At 46.8% G+C, this 23,435-nt stretch overlaps 1 protein-coding gene and 1 pseudogene across 45 annotated transcripts in view; one reads left to right on the plus strand and one right to left on the minus strand.

Moving 5' to 3' along the window:
* Positions 1–23,435, minus strand: part of PTPRD (protein tyrosine phosphatase receptor type D) — a 995,611-nt gene that overhangs the window by 581,214 nt on the left and 390,962 nt on the right. The window lies entirely within an intron of this gene.
* LOC101643617 lies at positions 13,057–16,189 on the plus strand (annotated as a pseudogene).

Consider the following 23,435-nt stretch of genomic DNA (forward strand, 5'->3'; position numbering starts at 1 on the left):
TCTAAGCTCAGGAACCTTACGACCTTCATGTCATGCCCCTGCCTGGGTAGGTAGCAGAGTTGATATCAGAAACCAGCTCTGTCTGATTCCAGCAGCCCAACGCTGTGCTGAGGCCAGCCTGGTAGCTCAGAAACTGGTGTGGCATCAGGAAAACCTTCTGGAGAAGGGGAATCCCACATAACAAAACAGAGAAGGGAAAAAACGCGGCTCTGTTGGCTGCTGTTGTTTATGTCTGGCTTCTGGGAGGACTGAAAGCAGGGGCTTGCTGTGGTTGGTGTGGAAAACACTAAGACACAAATAATTCCGGGGTCAGCGGGGAGAATCATCCAGAAGGTAGGAACCAAGAGAGAAAACCGAACAAATCAAAGGAATGTTCTTTGAGTTCGGACTGAAATCAATGATGAAGGTGGAGATGTCCTGCGTCAAACGAAGTGGGTCACCTGAGACTTCAGCAAGCTAGACGGAGGGCTTGGGGAAGAACTATGGAAATGTTGACGGTTTTGGTTCCGGAAAGGCAGAACACCTGGTTGATTCCTGAAAGCCTGAAAGCAAGGTTTCGGTGGAAAGTACAGCAAACACCAGGGCAGAAAGGAGAGGCAGAGAAGAGCGGGGCACTGAGTTAAGTTTAGTCTATTGTTTTGCCAAAGCTGCGCTGGGGTTTTCAACTTCTTGTTCATGCATTGTTCTGTCATTGAACCGATATCTCAGCGAGAGCCCACGGTGAGCACCAGGCCCGGTGCAGCCCTGGAGGGTCCATGCCATGCAGCTAAGCTCATGGCTGCAGGGATGGGAACATGGGCTTTTCACCTCCCAGCGAGGAGGGTCTTGTAAGGTTGATGACCCTTGAGTCGGTGATGGAGAATTCAGAGCCAGGATCTAAGTCCTTTAGAGATTGTGACGAGACCCATTAGACCTGTGGGTTGCGACCCCTTTGGGAGTTGAACCACCCTTTCACAGGGGTTGCCCGATTCATAGCAGTAGCAAAATAACAGTGAAGTAGCAACTAAAACAATTTCATGGTTGGGGGGGCCACCACAACATGAGGAACTGTATGAAAGGGTCATGGCATGAGGAAGGTTGAGAACCACTGCACTAGAGGGATGATCACAGAGTCGATTGTGTTGAATAAAACGAAACAGACGAGTTGAAGCTCTGAGAAGAAACCTATCAGAAATGTGGATGAGATCTCTAATGAGGGTAGCAGTTTCCATTTGAGAACCGTGTTGTTCTTGGTGGTGTTGGATGCTTTATTTTGTACTGTGACTCTGCAGGGACGTTATTATGACCCTTATCTTAAGGACAGGAGCCCTGGAGGCATAGTGGTTAAGTGGCACTGCTAACTGTAAGGTCGGCAGTTCAAACCACCAGCTGCTCTGCAGAGAAAGACAGGCCTTTCTATTCCTGTAAAGAGTTAGCCTTGGAAACCAAGGGGCAGTTTTGCCCTGTCCTGTAGGGTCGCCAGGAGTTGGCATCAGGTTGATGGCAGTGACTTTGATTTTTGGTCTATTTTAAGGATGAAGATGATGGTGACTGGCTAACAAACTGCCCCGTGGGATGAAGGGGTTTCCCCCAGGGCGATGCTAGAGTCAGGTCCACTCTAACTCACAGTGACCCTGCGTGTAGCAGAAAGAGACCCTGGCAATTCCCACACCGTCTTCAGAATAGTAGGGATGTTTGGGTCCTTTGCTGCAGTCACTGTGTCCGTCCATCTCATTGGGGGTCTTCGTGTTTGGGACTGACCCTCTACAGAGCATGAAATCTTTCCCCAGGCACTGGCCCCTCCTGACCACATGTCCAATATACTCGAGACGAAGTCTCACCATCCTCACTTCTAAGAAGCATTCTGGTTGTACAGGGCGTACCTCAGGCATAGAAGATGGCTAGTCACCCAGAGAAAAGGAAGGCGCTTGGTGGTTTTGTCCAGAAGCCAAATACACGCATGTTGGCGGACATCTGCAGACTTGCAGGAATGTTGTGATTTTCAGGCAGATGTTCAGGGTCATGGAAATACAGCCATTAACTACACTTGGATTGATACACCCAGCGTGGCTGCACACAACACGTCACTGTCACGGGCAACCCTTTCCTAATGCCAGTCTCTGCCGGCACAAAGCAGACTCCCCTTACTGGCCTACCCTGCGGTATCCGTTACATTTTTCGGCATGTGGAGATTCTGTTCCAGGATCTATAGTTTGACCTGGAGAGCCATGTCACCAGGTGGACTTTGAAATAAATGACTCTGTGGCCCCTTTGCTTCCTCGGATCTGGTTGGTTGCGTGCAATCAGGGAGGGTCAGCAGAAGATGCCTCCTCAACTCCTCAGGTGTTCTTAAGCAACACAGCAAGCGTATTTAAAATGCAGACTTCCAATAATTCACGTTTTTAAATGATGTCACATTCTCACTAACTATAGTCCTGGGGCTCCACTTACTCCGCAATCAGCACCCCCACCCCCCGCCCACGACTGTTGTGTAAAGCAGCTGCATTATCTGCATTTTGCCAAGTAAACAAACTCGGCTCTGTGTAATAGTGTTGGTTGTTTGTTAATGTGCTAGTAGTTAGAAACTGCAGAAAAACTCTAATTATACATTTTCATATAATACGGAGGCGGGATGGGGTGTGCTTCTTTACTTGACGATACAGAAACGGACAAACTCAATTGCACATTTTATCTGGTTCTCTTTGGCAGTTTCCCCCTCTGCCTGCAAGGGGATTCGAACTCATCACCAAGGTTGCCAAGGCTGTTGACCTTTTGGGGAGCAGATAGCCTCACCTTTGTCCTACTGACCTTGCATTTTTAAGTCCAAAAAGCACTCCCAGGACTCACGGTAGTTAGTCAGCAAATCGTTTCCTAAGTGATTAGAAATATAGAAGGCAAGTCCATGCGTGATTGGTTATTGTCCACTGGACACTGGGTATAAAGTGCATAGTGTTATTCCCAAACGTGGCTTCTACATGAGTCATCTTGCCTGGACCACAGTCAGTGCTCAGCCAAACACTAGCCAAGACATCAAAGGACGCCTTGCATTGGGTAAATCTGCTGCGCGGGACCTTTGCAGTGGTTCTCAACCTTCCTAAGGCCACGATCCTTTAATACAGTTCATCATGTGGCGGTGACCCCCCAACCATAAATTATTTCCGTTGTTACTTCATAACTGTCATTTTGCTACTTTGATGAATTGGGTGACCCGTGTGAACGATCGTTCAACCCTTGAAGGGGTTGCGACCCACCGGTTGAGAACCTCTGTTTTAAAGTGTTGGGAAGCAAGGAGGTTACCTTGAGGAGGGAGTGCACCTGACATAAGCCATGGTAGTTTCAGTTGCCTCAGATGCTTAGACGTTGCACACTGAAGAAGGCAGACCAGAGAAGAGCCGATGCATTTGAACTGCGGGGCTGGCGCAGCTTCTTGAAAGCACGGGGATTGCTAAAAGGACCAAGGGAGCGGTTTGGGAAGAGGGAAGACCAGAGTGCTCTGTGGAGGCAAGGATGGTGAGATGCCGTGCCTTGCCTGTTGGTGTGTTATCAGGAGAGGCCAGTTCCTGGAGAAGGACATCATGCTTGTGGGGAAAAAAGGATGTCCCACAACTAGACGGACTGTCTCGGGGGCTGTAACAAGGAGCCCAAACATAAGAACAACTGGGAGGATGGCACAGGACCGGGCAGTGTTCCGTTCCGTGGCATATAAGGTCCCTATGACTTGAAGCCGACCCAGCAGGACTTAACAACAACAAAATCAAGAGGGGCAGCAATGTAAGGTAAGTGATATGTCTCCCTGCCCACAGCCTAAACCAAACGGTAAGCCAAACGGGTTGCCATGGTATCAGTCCAACACATGGTGGGCCTGTGTTCCACAGAACACGAACACTCCATCAGCGTTTCTTGGTGGTGATGTTTATGGAAGCATACTGCCCCGCCTTTCTTCTCTGGCCCCTCTGTTCAAGATGCCAGCCTTCTGGTTGGTAGTCAGACACAAATCTAGCCCCTGGGACAAGTGGGTCTTGAAGCTAGGTTTAACTGATTCCATAAGCCATACCAATCTCACACTAAGCAGGCATCTGGTGATGGAGACAGCTCTGCTGAAGCCCCCCAATCTGGCTGAAGACCCTGTCAATGCACACATCTCTTCATTCCTCTTTCCTAAGAAGCCCTGTGGCATCCAAGTGCTGACTGCGTGCTCAGACGGCAGAAGTCCTTGTTTATCACGCAAACGCAAACCCTGCAGGCTCCTAGAACGATTCCGCCTCTAGGGTAGCAGAGGTGGTTTTAAGCCAAACGGCACCATAAAAGGAACGTTATATTCCTGCTCTTTCCTTTTAAATCTTAACTTCTTACTGGCCGGGTCTGTCCCAAACATCCTTGTGTCATAAAAAAATACGTCCCTTTAGAAATCATAGGCTTCCTGGAGGAGATTCCAACACTTTTATTTTATTTGTTATTGCCATCTATCTGCAGCTCTCGAAGCTTTGCTTCACCTGACCTGGGTCCTTTCACAAAGAGATACAGGTTTCACTTCAAAGGCAGCTGCTATGAAATCTACACTGGCAGAACTCAGACCCCCCTCTTTGCAAGGCCTGCGGACCACGACGGAGACCTCACTGGCTTCTGCAGCAGTCGCCCGGTGGGAACTCACACCACATGTAACAAGACAGCCACCATCATGATCATCCCTCCACACGCGTTCCAACAACGTCAGCCAGCAGGTCAAAGGCAGTGCAGCACACCCTACATCTCACGTCTCATCTTCTCATCTTTTCTCTAGTCCCTGGAAGAGCATCGGATTCTTAGGAAGCGACAGGTTCTGGTGCGTTTACACATGTAGCAAGTTAAGGAACCCATTGCCTGCGCTGCAAAGTCTGGGATTCTAAATAACACAGTTGTATTATTTTCTGTGAGAAATTTTGAAAGGGAGAATAATGATGATGCTCCCTATCGAAGGGGTCACCAAGTGGCACCGCGTAGGTGGCTTGTGATGGCTTTGGAAGGAGTGCTCAGGCGACATCACATGAGAGACGGTTTGCCTGCAGGCTCAATAAGGCTTGCCATTCGCGTGGCCCTTTATAGCTCACAAAGGGCTTTTACTTTATTATATGATTTGGTGACATCATCTGGATACTTGAAGTGACACTCCAGATACAACCCTGTACCTGTTTTCTGAGCACTCAAACTAAGGTGGATAAGCTTTCCTGGCACGGAATTGGCCCAACAGGTAACGATAAAATAATTCTCTTTTAGTCCCCTGTGAGATTTCAGTCAAAGAAACCGAAAGACGAAGAACAGTATCTCATGCAGCTGTGAAACCGAAATTTATAATAGAGGCTTTTGTGAGAAGGTTTTTCCCAGCTGTCCCAGGCAGCGGTTTAACATTCTCTCCTCTGAAGTCTAAGTGTTTCACCATGAAGGTGTTCTTTATAGTCATAAAGTTACTATTTGTAACCCAGTGCCTCACTTAGATATAAAATATCACCTCAGAGCGATGAGGTGAATGGGACCAAACAGCGTGGCATCCTCGAGAGAACCCAGACTTTGAAGTCCAAATGCCTTGGGTTCAAATCTAGATCATACCACTTACTGACCCCAAGGCCTTGGGCAAGTTAGGTAACCTCCTTGAGCCTTAGTTTTCAAATACCTACTGGGGAGGGGACCGTGTCCTATCCTCAGTAGGTTGATTGTGACGTTCAATTATAGTCTTGGGTAAGAACAATTAAATGGCAGCCAATGTTTTAAGTAATAGGCATAATCATCATGTGTTTGCTATTAGAGCTGTGTCCTGTTGTTATTAGTACAGTGCCTCTGGCCGAGACCCAGAGAGTGCAGACCGTGGAATCCAAAACAGGAGAACCTTAATCTAGGATGGCTTCCCAGATGGTGGCTTGGACATCCTGATGACGTTAATGGTGCTATTCAGTAACATCAGAAATAGAGAAATGGAGGAGAGGGAGAGGAGAGAGAGATTAATTACTTGATGGTCTAATGCATGTGTCTTGTTCACTGAGCCCTCCAGCTCCTAACAAAGTCCTGGCCCACAGTAGGCAGTGTAATATAGATATGAAGTATGAAATGAATAAATAAATGAAAGAGCAAATCCAAATTGGGCACTGACATAGGTCACCCACCCCTCCAGGGTGATAGTCAATGCTCCTATCTGAACAGGATGCATCATCAAAATACACATTCCTTAGAGAATATTCTTCTCAGAAATACGTACACCCCTATCCCGGCATTTATGCCCTGTATCACTGGTAGAACCAAAGGCTCGCAGAGCATTGCAAGGGAAATGGATGGCAAATAAAGGACACAGAAGGGCCACCTTTACTTGGACAGATCAGGAAATGATCACATTACCAGGTTTAAGATGCTGAGGACAAGAAGAGTCCTCCGTCCCCGTTTCTCATTCCTATTTGGATGTGCATAAATCTAAGAAGTCATTCACCTCTGGCGGAAGGCTTGTCAACTTTCATAAGGTCCTAGGGCTTGCCCTCACCTATACCCCAGCTCACACGTGGCACAGGGCCATCCACTCACTCTAACTCATCTCTGGACCAGTGCCAGATCAGTGTGGCAGTTTGGTGACATGAAAAGTGGCTCGCACATTTGCATGGAGAGCAATTTCTTTTCGTGTCCACATTAGGCAGCTATTTCCAGCTACCTTTAAACAGCCCTATTCCTAGACCAATCTCACTTCCCATTTTTGCACTCAATTTTCCTTTCCTCCCCCAAAAGAGAGTCTTGCCTTCCATACCGCTGTCAGCCAGCAGATAATCTATCTGCTATTTATACAACAGTGCCTTTTATTTTCTTCCAGGAACACGGGGCTCTAGGAAGCAGAGGATGCTCGCAGATGCCTCTGCTCATTGCTGGTCTCAGAGTGCAAGCAGGCTAGAATGTGGGGACAGGAGGCCATGTCCAGCAGGAGCTGGTCCCGAGGAGGAAGTGGGCAAAAGTGATGTTTTCAGCCCTCAAACAGGCCCCACAACCTCCTAGAATCAATGAGGGGTGCAGTTTACCACTTGAAAGTGTCCATGAACTGTAGGTTTCCTGAAGAGGCATGTCTTACTTGCAGAATGAGGACCGGGGTCTTCGGGAAATCAATGAGCCCTCCTATCTGACCGGGGGGTGGGGGGGTGGGGGGGTGTACTGTGTCGATCTTGCTCAGAACCTCCATGCTTTGAATCAGTGTCTTGAATTTTCTTTCCTTAGATGAGCATTCTTTAGAAAGCATGGGAGAGAGTTATCTTTTAAACAAAAATAAGCCACACGTATACAAAACAGAGCTATTTTTTGTATGCATTAGTGGACGGCATCCAATTTCACTCAAAATTAGAAATATATATATATATAATATAGAACATATATTATATATGATATATATATATAAATTAAGGAGAACATTTGGTGAGTCTTAAAGGGGAAGAAGACAAGACAGACACAAAGACATAGCATGTGGATATAGGAGAGAGGCCATTAGCATGGGGCCAAAGAGACATCTGATGTTTCACCATCAGGGCACTAGTTAAATAAGGCATGGTAGGTAGGGGGAGAAAGGGTTAACTGATCACAATGATGGATGTATAAACATCCCCCCAGGGGTGGGGGGGGTGAACAACAGAAATGTGAGTGAAGGGGGAGAGCGGACTGTTTAAGATATGAAAATAATAGTAATTTATAATTTATCAAGGATTCACGAGGGTGAGAGGGTGCGGGGAGCGGGGGGTAAAAGAGGAGCTGATTCCAGGGGCTCAAGTAGAAAGAAAATGTTTTGAAAATGTTATGGCAACATATGCACATATGTGCTTAATACAAGTGATTTATGGATTGTTATAAGAGTTGTAAGAGCCCCCAGTAAAATGATTTATACATAAATAAATAAGGTGTGGAACAAAAGAAGCTGTTGTAAATTATTGACTGGTGGCAGATGACTACATTGGTGGCAGTTACAAGTGGGACTTTTGAAGCAGGAACAGGACCATGATTGGGATACGTACATTCTGTTAGATAGAACAGCTTACAAGATTGGTCCAGGGCCTTCCAACCATGGCACTTAGGACCTGGTTGATGACTGAGCAATACCCAGTACTGTCCGACACGGACAAACTCAGGCAAGCCCCTAGAGACCTCTACTTGGACTACCTGGGAGGGGTGGAGGTAATCTACTTTCCACTGCATCCTGCCTGAAGCTGACCTACAACTGCTGATATTGGTAGGCGACCATTTCTTCTCTGCAGTGGCTTGGCCCATCCTCTATAAGAAAGAGTTGTGCAGATGACTGTTAAGAATAAGGAATGTAAATCTGTGATTTCCATATTGGGCAACTACCCAGCCACCTGCCTTAAGAGAGAATCTTGATTACAAGCGCAATTTTAACAACCGAGTCACCGAACGCAACAAAAAATTAGGTTTTGGTCCTGCTGACCATGGGGTGCTGACACAGGCTGCCCTTCCTCACTCTCCCAGGCCAGATCAGGTCAAGCATGAGCGAGACCTTGCAAACATGGGTTAGCATTTACAGTTGAGGAAAGAACATAGAGGTCCAGAAACACTGTAAGCAAAATGGAATTAGTCTATGATGCCCTCCAGCTGCTCTTAGATCCGACAGGCTTGGCGTTGGGCATTTAAGCAAACGCAATGACATCAAGTTGATTGTGCTTCACAGTGACGGAGGCTGTAGGGCTGAACAGAACAGCCCCTTGGGGCGTCTGCGACTGTAGGTCTTTACATGAGCTGAAAACCTCATCTCTCTCCCAAAGAGTGGCTACAGGGTTGGAACCAGTGGTGGGATTCAGCAGGTGCACATGGCATCGGCAGGACCGAAACCTAATTTTTTGTTGCGTTCAGTGACTCGGTTGTTAAAATGGCGCTTGTAATCAGGATTGTCTCTAAGGCGGGTGGCTGGGTGGTTGCCCAATATGGAAATCACAGATTTATATTCCTTATTCTTAGCAGTCATCTGCACAACTCTTTCTTAAAACGCAATCTAATTTTGTATGCCTTGTTATTGTTCTTAAGTTATCTGTATGAAATAATAAACTACCTTTCAATATATATTTACAATAGTCATCAGGGCAGTGAACTGGTTGTTAAGTTATTTGAATCCCTTCCCTGGCTTGAACTGCTGACCTTGCAGTTTGCAGCCCGATGCACAAACTATTACACCATCAGAGCTTCTTAGGCAAAGGTGGAAGATCTCAAGTTCAATGTCTCTTGTAGATGATTTTAATTATCCCTGCTTCTTGGAATGGAGGGGAGTCCTAGTGGCATAGGAGTTATATACTGGGCTGTTATCTGCCAGGCCAGCAGTTCAAAACCACCAACCATGTCAGCAGTGACACGGGACCAAGACGAGGCTTTCTACTCTCATAAAGAGTTACAGACCCAGAAGCCCACAGGGATAGTTCCACCCTGTCTCAATAGGGTCGCTATGAATTGGTATCCACTTGATGGCAGTGAGTTTGTTTTTTAGGTTTGGTCTCTGGAGTTGGGTTTAATACTCACTTTTATACTCACCGTGAGGAGCTACAGGGGTTACGTCTTGGGTTACTAACCATAAGGTCAGCAGTTCAAAAGCACCAGCTCCCCTGTGGGAGAAAGACAGGGCTTTCCACTCTTATAAAGAGTGTTTCAGACACCCTCAGGGAAGTTCTGTGCTGTCCTATAGGGCAGGTAGACTCTATGGCAGTAAGAACCCTCCCTTGTAGAGTATCTTCTCTTTGTCTCAGCCTATAGACTTTAGGAGATGGAAGATGGTGGGTGGGGTTCTATTGCTGTGGACTCACCAGGCTCCTCTGCTGGTCTCAGCCCAAAGGCTTAGAGGTTCCATCTTGTCACCTTCTCCAGCCCAGACAGCTTGTCCCCTGCAGCATCCACCAAAACCCATTGGTTTGGGCAGAAGGATTTCTCCACAGGGAGAGTCATTGTCAGAGTGGGGGGAGGGAAGCAGTGCAGGGAAGAGAGGCGATTCTTTCATTTTCGGCGCAGAGCTGGAATTGGAAGGCACCCTGCGGATGGAAGCCCTTGCCTGTCACTGATTTATTGCACAAACACTGGCCACAGCTCTGTGTTGGGCAGTGGAATGCAGACATGCACATTCTCCAGACTCTCTCTTATCACGAGTTGATAAGACTGAAATGGTCAGGGTTAAACAGATCGCTCCATCTTGCTGGCAAACAAACCTGCTTTCGGGCAAGTGTGGACTTCAAACGAATTTCCAGAATGAAAGTGAAAACGCAGAGTGCGTGATGCCGTCCATGAAAAATGAACAACGCTGGGCGAGAGTTCCGCTGCTTTTTTTCTTTTTGAATGGAATGTGAAAAACCAACAACAAAGCACAGGAAATATTTATTATTAAAAAAAATGTCTCTATCCTCAAATGTAGTGCCATTAAGTCTTTTCTGATGGATAGTGATTCTACATGGGTCAGAGCAGAAATGCCTGGTTGGATATCCCAGACTGGAACAGAGAGCCTCATTGTTCTCTGGTGGAGTGGCTGCTGGCTTTGAACTGCTGATCTTGTGGTTAGCAGCTGAATGTATTATCCCCTATACCACCAGGACTCTGTCCATTTTAAAAGAAATTCTGAGTGAGTGATAGCAGTGGGGTACCAACTGATGGCTGTTTGGATTGTATCCTCTTGGGCACGTGCTTGAGAGATTCTCTGATGGATCCCTGGATCTTCAGTTGCTGGTGCTAAGATGCACATCTCTACTTTCACCACATAGTGCCATCTTGCTCTCAAAGCAGCATGCTTGACTTGGAATGGTCTGATTTCTATTTGTTGGCCACTGGTCACTTAATTTCTGCTAATTTGCTAGAGGTGGGATGCCATGGCCATGGTGATTGGGAACTTTGAACATCTGTTCACTAGAACTTTCTGTTTCTCTGCAAGCTAGTAACATTCCCACGCCTCGCTCCCTTTCCTTGTGCAGTGCCTTCTTCTTAGGCTGATAACTCTATCAACAACTCCGGAGCTTACTCTTCTCATCATGAATCATTGTACTGGGGGATTCTTACAGATCTTATAACAAATTCAGGAGCTTTTTAGCCTCCTCATAGCGCTTGATATTAAAAGCATCAAGTTTGAAGTGGAAGAAAAACTGGAAGCTCCCCTCTCTGCTTTACACACTTTCCCAGAAAGGAATGACGAGGAAACACCACACCTCTGGGATTAGCCCAAAGCTATACAAAGAGGATCTGGCACGATCCCTCTCGTCGGTCCTTAGATTATAAACCTAAGGCCAAGGACAACTTTACTAATGGGTAATATGTGTCCACCATCTTTGTCCTTTTGAAAAGCAAATTACAACTTATTTGAGAAATTCAGCAACAGGAAGTCTGATTTTCAATAAAGGATTTAGAGTGCAGGCCACTGGGAGAAATATCACCTGTGTTGGAGACCTGGAGTTGAGTCCCAGCCCCGGCTCCTCATGAACACCCACTGCCCATTCTTCAGAGGAAATGTGCACGTTGAGTTCCCAGACTGAGATGAGCTGGGAAGAAATGCCTCATTGAGCCTCTTCTGAGATCAGCTGATGAACAGCTTATGGCTCTTGGGCCACAATAAACCCTGTGGTTCACCAGGTGTGTCCAATCCACAACCGATTGTGGAGATGGTGCGGGATCAGGAAGCATAACCCACGTAACTCCGGGAGCTGGAGCCAACCCGAAGGCAGCTGAGCACAGTATCTGTAGTACCGCAGCGTGCAATCAGGGCCGAAGATGTTTCCGGAAATAACAATCATCCTCAACTAGTTCCGAGGTAATGAAATGGAGAATACAGTGCCCCATTGTCACACAGTGTGTGGTTCTTGAGTTCCTGAACTCACTTTAGTATCAGCGTTCTGGGTCAACAAGGCGGGTGGGGGGAGAACAAGCCTCCCAGATTTCATGTACTTACTTTGAAACTCAAGCCATGAGAAAGTGATGCACTTCTCATCAGAAAGTTGGACATTTCTCATCAGAAAGAGGCTGAGAAGCTCAGTTGTGCTTCTCATGATTCAGCCAGATCTTACGGGCATGTTAATATTTGCTGCCCCCTATAGTTAGCTCTTGTAAAAACCACGAAGAAAATCGAGAGAACGATTTAAATCTCCAGCTGTTCGTCCACCCAGCCCAGAACCGGTGTGGAATGCCCTTCCCCCTCTCTTTCCCTTCCAACTTCATACATCAGCGTGTTGACAGGAGGCAAAGTTGGGGGGGTCCTTCTAGGAACAAACGTGATTTCATTAAAGTGAATAAACGGAGGGAAATGATTGCCTTTTAAACAGGGCGATTGCATTATGTCGAGAAACTGCTCAGATAAATATGATTTTCCTTAAAGAGGCAAGGAAGCACCTGTTTATTAAAGTGCTGCTTTCTCGATTTCCCCTGGCTTTCACAATTGGCGCGAGGCATAATTTCCATTGTCTCTGAGCACAACAGCTTCTCATAACATTAAGCTTAAAATAATATTGTCCCGCAGAAGGATGGCCTGGTGGTTGGGTCATTGTCTGTAACCAAGGTAGATGGCAGAAAGTTTCCCCAGGCTTAGAATCGCACGCGGAGCCCTAGACAGTTAACACTGGCCCTGTGACGAATGCCATTTCTCTATAAAGAATCACAGTCTAATGATTAACTTTAGTGCACAATTTGGAACTGGTTATCGCTGTGAACAAATGCTGAGGCAGAAGGTAATAAACCTGGGTAGCAATTGGTCGTGAAGAGAAGTGGGTGATCCCAGCCTATGTCAATCCATAGTCCCCGTGACTTGAATAGTGGGAGGCTTGATGTCGTGATTCATTTGGCCTGCATCTACGGAACTGCTAGAAAGATCACAGAATGGTAGACATATTACAGAATGGTGCCATTAATTTGCACAGGTGAAAGGCGCTGTAGCCACATGAACCATCTCCTTCAGTTTCACTGGACTCTGTGCTACACGGGGTTTTATTTGCTCAACAACGGATCAGAGGGCTAATCGTGTCTGTCACACTGGTAAAGGACAGGGACAGCTTTGGGGGCTGATCTAGCAAGAAACAGAATTGCTGTCCAGTGCCAATTCTGTATATTTAGTTTCTGAAGTTCACCATGTCGCTTTCTGAAAAAGATGAAAAGGTAACGAAAGAGAGGTTTCAGATAGAACCTGAAATACACACACACTGCTGTGCAAAGAATGAGAATCAATTCTATTAGTTGACGATTATTTCTATTTCTAAGTTCTCACAGGATAACGTTCCTATTTCTTCTCGTCGAGGTGGCAGCTTCCACTTCTGCTTCCACGAAAGTAGAAATCTTTATGAAGAGCCCCTGGGTTCCCGACTGTGAGCAATCAAAAAGGACCATTGCAGTTGCTGTTTGAGTGGGCCTCTCTCTTGGGGACCTCCAGGCACAGGAGGACAAACTGTCGCTGGGCCCGACACCCTCCCCAGGATGAGTTGAGGATTGGGTTGTTGTGATCCGTGGAGTCTCCAGAGCTTCCTTTCCTGTCTGTCTTTGGCTGGAAACTCCATTGAAACCTCCTTAGCATCAGAGCCACACACAAGCCCCGTCCGATGCTCGGGTGGTGGCTGTGCGTGGGTACACTGGCCAGGAATCGGACCACCATTTCCGTCATGGAAGGCAAGAAGTGAACCACCACACCACCACTGCCTTCCTACTCCCAAAGAAGTATGGGACATTGATATGCCGCTCAAGGCTCATGCAGACTCACAGATAAAGCAGGGCAAGAACAGACACGAAGCATTCCTGAAGTTTACAAAATCAAGATGACCTTTCCTTAGAATTTTCTAGAAGATGTGGTCGGAGTTTGGGTAGGAAGGAAACTAGGTGGCTGACAGGAAAACAAGGGGCCAGAAACCACTTCTAAAGTTTGAAACATGAGGTCCAGCTCCACGGAGAGCTCTTATGTACCCTCGGTGCTTGCTCTAAAAGTAGACAGAGAAACCACATACTGGCCCTGGCCACGGCAGGGGAGCCACGATCTCTGAAGAAGCCATCAGCACACAGCACAGCAAGGAATTTCTTCAGAAGACATACCCCAGGGTGAGCCTGGAACTCAAGAACCCATTGCAAGGGCCATGATGTGAAGAGACGTTGACAACACAGCCAAGAAAGATTCCTCTCTCTGGGGGAAAGGGTGGCCACCTGGAGAGCAGGTGTGTGCACTGTTGGAGAAAACACTGTTTCACATCCCCTTGTGTTGGATTCCGGCTCCGTCGGCCACGTGCTTGCTATGAGGAGTTCAGATCTGGGCCCGCACTTCTCTCAGCCTCAAATCCTTTACTTACAATGTGGGCATGTGGCACATCCTTTCAGTTCATAACACAAAAAGGCAACTGTGTGCCGATGCCTGAACAAGTGCTGTGTAAACTGTAAAATGCTATTATATACCTCCGGGGATGTTTGCTGCCCACATTCCTGACAGTCAGAGATTCATGGACTGACTCATGGCCAATGAGCCCCTGCCCCTCTTCTTCATTGATCCACATTATCCATTATTTCTTCCTTCTCTACGCTATTGTTGGTACGTGCTGTTGGGCTGAATTTAACCCATAGCAACCGTGAGTGACAGAGCAGAAAGGTCCCCAGAGCTCTTTCTGGCTTTAATCATTATGGGTTCAGATTGCCGCATATTTCTCAGACAGAGACTCTGGATGGGTTTAAACTAACCTTTTGGTTAGCAGTGGGACAGTGAACCATCATGGTCCCTGAGCACCAGAGCTCCTTAGACCCACTTTGTTTCTGGAAGCATACCCGCTGCACTGCTTACCCACTCCTAGCCTTGCTTCTGGGGACTACAACTCTTATGCGTGATGCTGATTGCACTCCAAGTTCACACATGTGTTCTTTTGTACATAAACGTATGTAAATGCACTATAAACTCCCACAAGAAAGGGGCGTTGGCTCTTACCTTAGCGAAGTGAAAACCTGAGGACTCTTTGGTCCTTGAAGCAAACACCTGGGGACAGAGCATAGGTAAAGGACACTAAGAAGTAGGGGGGCGGTGGCTGAGTGCACCCTTGTGTAGACTGACCCCACTGCAGGTAACCTTGCTGATCTTGGGCTCTTTTCTTGACCACAGTTTAGAAAACGGAAACAACAATCCAGATATCCAATGCACGTGGGTTGAGTTGAGTAATTTCAAATGACAGAACTAATAAAAATGTCATGCCACGTTGTACCCATCCACCACCCGCCTGTCTCTTGGCCACCTATGGTGGCGGCTTATATGATGCTGGAGGTTTTGTCATCAGCATTTCACATCGGAAGGGTGGCCAGCGGTAGACAGTTCTGAGTGGAGCTTCCGGAGTAAGAAAGGTCTAGTGATCTAATTCTGAAAATCAGTCAGTGAAAACGTTATGGCTAACAACAGAATATAGCCTCACATGGTGCTGTGTGATAAAGCCCCAGGTTGTAAGAAACGAGTTAATAGACCATAATAAAAGACTAGAGCTTATCAGGGATCTTGACAATGGTGCAGGGCCAGGGATGCTTTCGCATGTCTCAATCGCATTGTATACATACAAGATGGCATTCAAACATTAAAAACACACAGAGAGCTCCTTACCGAATGCTGCCAAGACGGTGTTCAGGCGCTTCGTGGAGGTTGGCCGGGTGGCCTACATCTCCTTTGGACCTCATGCGGGGAAACTGGTCGCGACTGTAGATGTGGTTGATCAGACCTGGGCTTTGGTTGATGGCCCTTGCACTCAAGTAAGGAGGCGGGCCATGCCTTTCAAACGCACTCAGCTCACTGACTTCATCCTCGAGTTTCCACACAGTGCCCGACAGAAGTCTGTCCGACAGGCCTGGCAGAAGACAGATAGCAATACAAAATGGGCAGCCACAAGATGGGCCAAAAAGATTGAAGCCAGAGAAAAGATAGCCAAGATGACAGATTCTGATCGTTTTAACGTCATGAAGGCAAAGAAAACGAGGAACCGGCTAATAAAGTATGAGGTTAAGAAGCCTCAAAGGGCGGCTCTCCTCAAGGCTTCTCCCAAAAAAGCAAGTGCTGCGAAGGTTCCAGCTAAGAAGGGGCTGCTGCCGCCACCGCTTGCAAGAAGGCTCCTGCCCAGAAGAGAAAGCTGCGGGTCAGAAGGCCAGGCCTCCAAAAGCTCTGAAAGCTCCAGCCCAGCAAACACCTGCCCCGAAGGCAACCGGCAAGAAAGTAATAAAGTTTCTATTGGCCAAGCTGAAAAAAAACAACACAGAGATCTGATAAGATTCATGTTTTCTTCACCAAACACTATAAACCTAGTGATTATTTCATCCATGAGGCTTGGCCAAGGAACCCTGGTGTAGCGGTGGTCTTGAGGGGGGCTCCCTTTCTGCCTGAAGGATCACTGATTTGGTTAAAAAGCATTGGATTGGTTCTTCTCAGTTCAGTCTGAATCAATAAATCATAGCCAGCACCGACTCAGTTTTGTAAAAGGTGGGTGAACCAGAATGCTAAGCAGAAGGGGAAAAATTAAGGGGCAACACCTTGCTAGAAAGCAAGTCTTTCTCTTAGAAAACAAGGACACTAGGCGGATTGCATAGCAGCACAATATCTTGACAGGCAGAGTCAGAAACTATGGTGCCCTGTTCAAAAGTGGCGGCCAAAATCCCTTCCACCACCACCCCATCGCCCCCCCCCCCCAACCGACTTTGCATGTGTATCATTCTCCATGGCCCTGGTAATAACCCAATCTCCCATATCAGGCTCTGAAAGGGGCTCACTTCGAAGACATTTCTGTGTCTTCCATTCCAATACTTTGACCTGCAATTTTCCCCAATCTGGTTGTCCTTTCGGGCCGCTGGTTGCAAGGCCAGCAGTTTGAAATCAACAGCATGCTCCACGGAAGAAAGATGAGGCTTTCTACTCCCATAGAGAACTGCAGTATCCGAAAACCACAGAGTCCCTTTGAGTCTGGAGTTATCACTTGGCATAACCAAATTGAACGCAAAATCAACTTCAGGTCTGTTCTGATTTTGCTTCATCAGCAGTAACTAGTTTGAACTAGTCCACAGCCTTGATTTGAACCCACGAGCCAGCCATTCATAAGGAGACAGACGCTTCTGTTAAGATTGACGGCATAGGTTACCCTACCGGGAAGCCCCCCCTTTCTCCTACAGAGTTGCTGCAAATTGAGATCTACTTGAATGTAACAGGCTAGTTTGTTTGTTTGCTTTTTTTTGGGTAAGACATAGACAAAGATAAAATCTTAATGCGTTTTATCTTCATGCATAGATACTGATGATATATATTGTTCAATTCTTGGTAGTAGGAGCATGGTGATACCGAATACAGAAAACCAGGCCTATGAGACAGTCTGAGAGGGCATAGAAGCAAGGGAAGGAATGTGCTGGTTTTACTCTTCACCAAGACGCATTTGTCTTAGGCACGAGAGGAGTGCCTTTCACCTTCCAATCAACTAGCGGGGCTGGGAAGAAAGCAAGAGAGAACGAGGGCGGCAAATCAGCCATAATGCAACACAAACAAGGTTTTCATCAAAACGGCTGTGAGGACTCCTGGTTTTAGATGGTCTGCATCAGTGACCCGCCTATCCAATGTCTCCCTTCATAATCTTCTGTGTCAAATCATTTTCTCTCTTGAAGCTAGCGGCTGCCTTCTCCTACCAAGCGCACCGTGTACTAGGTAAGATGAAAAGATTATTTACCTGCTAAGTGGGGTTTAGAAAGCCATCTGGTTTGTGCTCGGAGAAGGTCTAACCCAGGAGCACCATAATTATCTCTTCGAACAGGGATCTCCCTTAAGCGCTCCCATCAAGATTCACGGCGGCCCCAAGCAGACCAGAACACAACGCTGCCTAATTGAAGAGGACCAGACCATCGGGAGGCACAGGGGCTGCTCTGGCTGATTTCCAGAAGGGAATTTCCAGACCAGATTTTCTTCCACGACCAGGCTTGTCTTTGTCCTGAAGTTCTACGGAAATTTTGCCTCATGGCCACACACAACCTCCCCCTGAGAGACAGGTGACACCTGGGCCTGGGGTGTACTAGGCTTGGGAGGGAATCCAGATCTCCATCCTCGATGGTGAGGAGTCTACTGAGGAAACACCACTGGCCGCTGCATTGGTTTCTGGGCACATAAAAGCTTGATAGCCACTCCCCCTCAAACAAAAAAAGCCTGATACCCCAACTCAGCGTGCAACACAAAGGACTTTGTTGTTCTTTCGTTTCAAAATGGATTTGAACTTCAGTTCAAACTGTTGCGCAGCAGAAGGGTAGACCTGGGTCTCTACATCTTGGTTAATGTTTTTCAAATCAAGATCAGCATGCCCCCCCTCCCCATCCCCCACCTCCTTGCCCTTACCACCTCTGAATCTGAACAGGTAGCAACTGCAGGTGATACTAGAGTGATGTGATGGAGGCTTGAAAGCACAATTTCACTGGAGCGGTGCTTGCAAAACAGATTGTTCCCATTTCTGTTCTCTCCTCTCACCCTGCAAGCAAGCGGTGGCTGTCCCATGGGGAGGAGCCGTTGCGGCAGGCCTGGGGAGGGGGGCTTGGAAGGAAACAGCCTGTATTTAGACTGGAGTCATTGTCTGGAACCCACCAAAGTCGGCGTTTCTCCTTCCGTGGCATTTGTGATGTGTCACCAGGAGCATGGCTCATCTGACCCAGATGCCAGGGTGTGCATGCTTTCGGGGTCCTTGTGGGCACTGCGTGGCAGTTGGCATTATGCCTCCGACAGTAAAGTCGGGGAAGTTTGTCTTGCTAAAACCCAGACATGGAAAGAACAACCCCTAGCTCTGAAAGCACTTCGGATGGGAGCAAACCAAGGATGTGGAACGATGAATCTTCATGAAAACACATCCGGCTCTGCCAACGATGTTGGAGCGTATCTTTTTCTTCGGGAGTGTGCTTTTACTTCTTTCTGAGACTGGTGTCTGGGGCGTGCCGATGTGTACAACACTACCCAGCTGTGCACGAACTAGGCTATCCCACTGGCTCAGACATCATGAAGGGGCGTGGGTGACATGACTATTGAAGTGGTGTGTTGAAGCATGGACTTTCGGTCAAGGAATTGAGTTCAAGGGTATTGCTCTTCAAAAGAAGCATTTGCAAAAGGGAATAAAGAAATATCTTTTGTAATACATTGGGAAATGTAGTGGCTGAGGTAGAGTCTTACCTTATACAACCAGAGAGATTGGCCACCATTAAAATGCCTTTATATTTCAGTTGACGTTTTGAGCCCGTGACAGCAAAGAGGCCCTTGGGGATTGAGCTTTGGAGGTTTAAGGTCCCTAATTGCTTAGCTGGACAGTGTGTCACTGTCATCAGAAGAAGGAGAGCCCAACCCTAAGCCCAACATTTCTTTTGGGCTAAGTCTCATGCTGTACATTTAGTGAGTGGTCCCAGTGTATGATTTGGAAAATCGCACTCCTGTTAATTTTAGAACCACGAGCTATCAGGCCGGGTGATATCAGTGGCCAGTATTTGACCCTGAGTGGTGGTACTCCACCGATTGCCATTTGTGAAGCCATGGGGATGTTTAAGAAGGGCAGGAATGGCCATGGGGCTGTGGTAACAATAGCTTGGTCGGAGTGTCACAAGGCCTTTCTGTAGATTCTCCACAATCCCAAGGAAAGAGTCCTATTTGCAGACAATAAGCCACGGTGGGAGAGAAAGTCAATTAAATATGGCGGCGGGCGGGAACAGAGTCCCAGGCAATTCATCATTGGTGGACTGGATTGCTGTGGTAAAAGTCAGGTTCTTTCGGCCTAAGACTTTGGCAATGCCGTTTAGTAGCCATATGGATCTAACTTATATTTTTGGCCATGAAAATCAACACAACGCTGGAAGCTTTTTATAGCTCTTCTAACTCTAACATATACTTTTCTGAAATAATGTATAAATAGCCTGCCGACATAAGTGAAAGTAAATGACAATCAATATAGTAGATACCAGCAGATTTGGTCAGAATCGGAAAGGGAGTGTAGATAAAAGGAGAAAAAAAACCCACAGAATCAGAAGCATCTAGGCAGGGAGGTGAAGGCAAATGGACTGGGGCAGATGTGGAGAAGGAGCCAGAGAGGAGGCTGGAGAGTGGAGATGCCAAAGTGAAGTCGGCCATGAGTCGGGTGCTTCCATTGCAGGCAGGGAGGAGTAGCCCTGCACACATCTCCGGGGAGGAAGCAGTAGAGAGTGCTATGCCGGGCCAACAGTTATATTTTCTGAACACCAGCTGGCTCCCTCCGGTCAAACCTTGAGCCCACATAACTACCCTCACCAGCTGGAGGAAATTTTCGGAGACAGAGGAACCAGCAGCTGAATGGATGGCAAAATCCCTCTCGCTCAGCGATGATGGTGCAAATACCCCTACTTATAAACACAACACTACTTAGAATGAGTAATAATAATGATGGACATAGAGTTGGTACAAGTGGTTCAGGCACTTGGCTGCCAACAGAGAGACTTAAAGTGTGGCTTCACCCAAAGGCACATCAGAAGAAGAGCCAGTTGACCCTAGTTTGGGAAAGAGCAGCCACTAGGCATCCCAAGGAGCACAGTTCTCCCCTGAAACACATAGATGGGATTCCCATGAGGCAGAGGGGGCTGGACAAGCCTAATGTGGTTCATTTGGCACATTTCTTTTAAATCTGTTGGCTCACTACGGCAGCATGGGCTAAGTAGAGGAACAATTCTCACCCCCAATTTACAGATGAAAAATAAGTACAAGATAGCACACAAAATTTTAAGTAACTAGTCCAAGATGCTGTTGGGAAAGAGAGACGAGCTTAGGTCTCTGGGCTCCTCCTTATTTGACTTCACTGACCAGTCCTCAGTAACAAGCCAATCTAAGCCCCCAAGTGAATCCCAGGCCACTACTGTCACATCCATCTTGACCCCTAGACATTGTCCATGAAGAGTAGGACTAAGTTATCGGAGTCCAAGGCGATGAAAGCATTTCCTAAGCAGATGGATACCTCTTTCTTTGGCACAAGACATACACATTCACTCACTGCCATTGAGTTGCTACCAGCTCATAGTGATTGGAGGTTACATAATCTGGTGTCAATTTGGGACTTGAGAGGATTAAGAGTGAAGGGGTGGAGTCTAGTCTGTCAATCAGATCAGAGCCAGTGAGGCCTCTGTGTGGGCATGGCCTTCCCCTGAGGATTCTGGGAAGTGGGAAAGATTCTCTCTCTCTCTCTCTCTCTCTCTCTCTCCCTCTCTACTCACTCCCTGAGAGATGTTCTACTGACAAGAAACATGGCACTATGCTGATAGAGCCTGTGCCCTGGGAACTGGAGAAGCCACATGGAGACCCTGCCAAGGCTGAGATGCTTCTACCGCCACTGGATCCACAAGACTTTGCACCCACTGGCCTGTGATCTTCCTGTAGTCTGTGTCATTGCATGTGTTTCGTGAGTCTGAAGAGGACTTTATAGATTGATATCAGACATTTGGGCTAATATCGGACTTATGGACTTGATCTGGAGTGGATTGGAATATTTTCTCAATGTTCAATTGCTCTTGTATATAAACCTCTTCCTTATACACATATGAGTTTGTCTATGAAATTGTTTCTATAGTCCCCCAGGACTAACACAGTGATGTTCTAGGACAGGGTAGAACTGCCCCAATGAGTAGAAAGCCTCATCTTTCCCAGGCAGAGCAACTTGATGTCTCGAACTGCTGTTCTTGCAGTTAGCAGCCCAACAAGTAACCACTATGCCACTGGAGCTAGCCATAACAGTATATCTGAACTCAGAAACTAAATGACTGGGACAGCTTTGCGATGGTATCGGATTATTTATTATTTCAGTAGTGTACATTTTTTTCTAGAGATCTTATGGGCCAAGTTGACCTGACATTTTTGTTCCCCCTTTGTTCTCCACTAAATCCTCCCTTGAAGCCGATGGGGCACGTGATAAGTAAGTCATCACAGTCTCTAGATCTAATTTTCCTGACTTTAGAAACGAGGAATTCAGATCTACTTTCTCTGTTCTCTTTTCTTTCTTTTCACTACACTCAGGGGCACACATAATTTCCATGCAATTATTCTTTAACTATCCACTCATTATTACACTATCGTCTATAGAACGTCCTCATCAACAAAGTCTTTACTTCATCTGAATATCCTTCCACCTGACTCTCTACACTGTGTTTGTTAGTTTCCTGAAAGCACCTGCTACCCACAGTGTGGCTGATGGGCCAGCAGCATCAGCATTACCTGACACCCTGTTAGGGATGTAAGACAGTCTATTGAATTAATGGTATCTCTGGTGATCCGTATGCACTTTAAGGTTTGAAGAGCATTGCCCTAGATTGTAAATCTCTAGAAAGAAGGAGAAACAAGGCTTGGTAAATCTCTCTCTTTATAATATAGTCTACATGATGATAAAAGAACCCTGGTGTTGTACTGGGTTACAATTTAGGCTACTAATCACAAGGTCAGCACTTCGAAACCACCAGCTGCTCCACGGGCGAAAGATGAGGCGTTCTGCTCCCGTGAAGAGTTACAGTCTCAGAAACCCACAGGGGCAGTTCCACTCTCTTCCTTAGGGTCCCTTCGAATGAGAATTGACTTGATGGCAGAGAATTTGGTTTGGTACATATAGGAGGAAGCTTAAAATTATATATATCTTTTTTCTTAAGGAAATCATGTTATTGGGGGCTCATAAGAACCCAAACATCAATTGTATCGATTATAAATTATTATTTTTATATCTCACACCATCTTCTGTCTCCCTTCACCGTGTTTCTGTTGTTCATCCCCCTTGGTGGGGGACTATATGTTGATCATTGCAATAATTTCCCTTTCTCCTCCTGCCCCCCTTCCCCAACTTTCCCCTACCCTCATGGTATCGCTACTCCCATTACTGTTCCTGCAGTGTTTATCTGCCCTCGATTCCGTGTGTCCAGAGTTCTTATCTGTACCTGTACATGCTCCAGACTGGCTGGATATGTAAGGTAGAACTGGGGTCATGATAGTGGTGTGGGGAGAGGAGGAGGAAGCATTAAAGAACTAGAGGAATGTTGTGTGATTCATTGGTGCTATACTGCATCCTGGCTGACTAGTTCTTTCCTTATGGGCTTGGGGTCTCCACTCTGACCTCCCTCATTAGCATCCATATAATTGTTTGTTTGGGGTCTTCTGATGCCTGATACCTGATCCTGTTGGCACCTCATGATCACATAGGCTGGTGTACTTTTTCCATTTGCTGCATGTTGCTTCCTTGCTAGATGGCTGCTTGTTTAACTTCAGAGGCTTCCATATTTTGTGGGAAAATAGCATTCTCTTTCAATTCAATTTCATAGACATCGTGGCATAGTGGGTTATGTGTTGGGCTGTGAACTGCAAGGTTAGCAGTTTGAAACCAGCCCTCACTCCACTAGAGAAAGATGTTGCTTTCTAATCCTGTAAAGAGTTGCCCTCTCAGAAATCCCCAGGGGCAGTTCTGCGCTGTCCTATAGCGTGGGTATGAGGTGGGATAGACTCAGTGTCAGTGACG

This window comes from Echinops telfairi, unplaced genomic scaffold (assembly GCF_000313985.2).
Source record: "Echinops telfairi isolate 266 unplaced genomic scaffold, ASM31398v2 ScPeMD7_25;HRSCAF=90, whole genome shotgun sequence".
Lineage (NCBI taxonomy): Eukaryota > Metazoa > Chordata > Mammalia > Afrosoricida > Tenrecidae > Echinops > Echinops telfairi.